Raw genomic sequence first — 3,760 nt, forward strand, 5'->3', positions numbered from 1 at the left:
CTTTGGGTGATTGCCCAGGTAGTCAGTTGTCTCTGTCAATTGTTGCACATTTTGGATATCTCTCGATTGTTAAGTAATATTTATTCCCTTCTCAGATCTTTGACGGAGTTGAAGATTATATAATTGTAGTTACTCTCTATGTTATTTAGACTCCTTGAGATAGAATGTTTAGCAAAAGTTTTGTCCTCAATATTGTTTGTTATATTTATTATTTGTTATTATTGTATATAGTTGTATTTGGTTTGGTTCTATCTTATTTAGACAAAAGGGGGAGATGTAGGGACATAGCCCCACCCATTGGGGGCGTGTTCGCCTCGGGCTAATGTTTACTGATAAATCTGCCGGGCGTGAGCCCAGCAGCCCTTTTTCTTTTGCTCCGCTTTTCCGGTACACCGCGAGAACCTGTGGTCCTGTAAGTTTATTTCCTTATTAAAGCTGTATATATCTATATAATCTGTCTACATTCATTTGCGCCACCACAAAGGAAGAAGATAGAATATAAGTAAGTGATGTAGTCTGTTTATGTGTGATGAGTACACTGAAGAAAAATAAGGTGATGACAGTAACTAGTGGGAGTAGTGGGGAGCCACCCTGCAGATTTCCTACTGGTAAGAAGGTGAAGAGTTTTGAGAGCAGCAATGTCAACAGCATATCACCTGTGAGCAAGAAGGCACTTAATCAAAATTGATGGAAAATTGCCTCTCTATAAAGTGTACGCAGTCCAGGAGTAAGCTCAGGCATGCCTGGGAACACAGCCAAGCACAAGGTAAGAGAAACTGTCTAGACTAGCATTGAGCACTCCGGCACTACAGTAGCTAAGATAATTATTAAAATGCATCTTCCTCAGGTTACCTATGAACCTCTGACATGTGTCCTGAGAATGTGTCATCTCTCATATCCTGGAGGTATTTCTAAGGAATTCTACCATTTGAGGGTTGAGATTGTCTGAGAGAAAAGTCTTAAGCCTCAGACAACAATAAAGCCCTTACTTACATAACAAATCTTTTCTGAACGTTGCCACTCTATCAATTGTGTAACCAAAGATTTGAGGAGGTAGATCTTTTCCTCAGATGGCACATATCGAACTCAGCCAAGTGATCACACTAATAAGTTAAAGAAGGACTATAGAAGGGGCTTGAGATAGTGTTCATAGGTTTAATTTTGTTTGGAAAAAGAGTGTTAAGAAACTAATGGTTCTACTCTCACATCATGTGTCCAGAAATGATACTTAATTTTGAATTTATACACCATGTACACAGTCAACTTGTCATTTAGTGGCCCAATGGTACCCTAAAATTATTGATGATGATGTGCTTTAGGAAAGAACTATTAATTTTTTGAAATTATTAAATAATTTCATCATTTATTCACTTCCACTTCCTTTCACCAACCTCTCCCATGCATCCATGGCCTCTTTTTATATGCTAACACACACATACACACACGATATGTGTATAAATTACACACATGCATACACACACATGATGTATGTATAAATCCCTAAACACATAAATACAACCTGTGCAATCCATATAGTGTTAATTGTGTTATAAAAGAACTTGCAGATGATGACTTGGTATTAAAGAACTGACTTGGTGTGTGACGGGGGGGGGCTGCTCTTCCCTGGGAAAGAACATTTCTTCCACTCTCAGTCAGCATTCCCAAGTTGTCCATAGTCCTTTGTGTAGCGTTGAGGCCCTATGTGATTTCTCTCTTCCGTGTTACCAGACCCATTGCTATATTTATTGTGAGACTCTCTTTTAGAAACCTAAAGCTAGGGTGTGAGTGTATGTATGTATGTGTGTATATTGTTAGTTTGGTTTGTTTTTTATTTATTTATTTTGTAGCTGAAGGAATTCCAATGCCTTTAAATAGATATCCCTAATTGACTAACCATAAACTTGATTTTAAAATAATGAGATTGAAACCATGCAAGTGTTTAATGTCTACTGGAAAAAAAAAACAAGTCAATAGCTGGACTCTATACACTGTGGTAGAGATGTGTGAGCTGAGTTTTTGAGTTACTAACGTAACCTGGGCCTTCTAGGGATGTTTTCTACAAATGAGGTGACACGAGTGAGGACTTAGGGAAGAATAACGCTAGCATGTGAAAGGAAAGGGAGGAGCATGCGCAGTGGACATCCACGGACAGAAGCTGAAGAACATCGCCACATAGAAGGCAGACAACTACTCCACTTCTTTAACTCTATCATGGGTCAGTGTCCACCATTTCTGGACCACGAAAAAGGATCCAAAGCCACTGTCAACAGAATTTGTATCCTCCCAAGGAATTAGTTGTTTAAAAATACCTTCTTACGGACAATAAAAAGGACCAAGTCTTGATGGAGGTGGGTCTTGTATTAATCTGTTGCTTTCATTGGTTAATTAATAAAGAAACTGCCTAGGCCCATTTGATAGGCCAACCCTTAGGTGGGTGGAGTAAACAAAACAGAATGCTGGGAGAAAGAAGCCGAGTCAGTCAGTTGCCATGATTCTCCCACTCCAGACAGATGCAGGTTAAGATCTTTCCTAGTAAGCCAGCTCGTGGTGCTACACAGAATATTAGAAATGGGTTAGATCAATATGTAAGAGCTAGCCAATAAGAGGCTGGAACTAATGGGCCAGGCAGTGTTTAAAAGAATACAGTTTCTTTAATTATTATTGTAATTATTTTGGGGCATAAGCCATGCGGGCGGCCGGGTGCCGGGGACGCAGCCCTGCCGCTCCTATTACAACAAAGTCTGACTATCTGAGCCACTTCTCCTTCCTGTTGCCTTTCTCAAGTTAGTGACAGTGACTGGGTGTGTGGAGAAGGGTTTGGGACTGAATGGCAGTGGGGGAGCTCTTGGGTGGACTTTGTTCTGATTCTATGGCATTATCAGTATTACTGGTATTATCAGCTGAGATCCTGGGAGACCAGTGTTGATTTTATGGCAGAACAGGTCAAAAAAAATAAACTGGAAGAGTAATGAATGGAGAAGATTCCTGATATCAACCTCAGGCCTCCACAAACACTGGCATACAAACATGTATACATATACATGCAAATCACAGATACTTGCACACAAGAAGAAAAATACAAAAATCAGTATTATTTAGCTCTAACTCAGTGACCCCTCTAGATAGAGTTATAGCATTCAATGGCTGTGTTCTCTTGGGGAATTGCTTACCTATGTGCTCCATTTTCACAGTTTTAAGCATGGATAATGATAGAACTTTCCTTAGACTGTTGCTGGGTGAGTAATATGAACACAGCTGCTGGGATTGGAAGGTAACTGATATGTTGCTGGTAATACACAGTCCCAATTGTTACCAGTTCGTCATTGCTACCCTCCCCCGGCTCATAGGACACCTTGTATGTCCATTCTGCTTCACACAGGCAGCACTAGACAGTGCTTCAGGGTTGCCCACAAGCCCCTACACCTGCCAAGTTGGTGTATAATCATTTTGCTTTCCAGTCTCCAAACATTTTTCACTTTTCCTTTGGGCATTTTTTGTCCTGGAAAATGAGAGCTATGACACATGTGGGAAGCTGATTGGTTACTTCTCTTATAGCTCACATACACCTATGGGCCAAAGATCTTCCTTTGTACTGTAAAATAATATTTCCATGCTTTGTAACCTAAGACCTCTGTGGCATGAAAAAAAAAGATTATGAAGTCACCACAGTAGGAGCTTGGTAACATCACCTTGTGTGATTTTTTTAAAAAAATGACAAAACACAATACCTTCATTCCAATGCCTATCAGAACCATTATCT

Source organism: Chionomys nivalis, chromosome 1, assembly GCF_950005125.1.
Source record: "Chionomys nivalis chromosome 1, mChiNiv1.1, whole genome shotgun sequence".
Taxonomy (NCBI): domain Eukaryota; kingdom Metazoa; phylum Chordata; class Mammalia; order Rodentia; family Cricetidae; genus Chionomys; species Chionomys nivalis.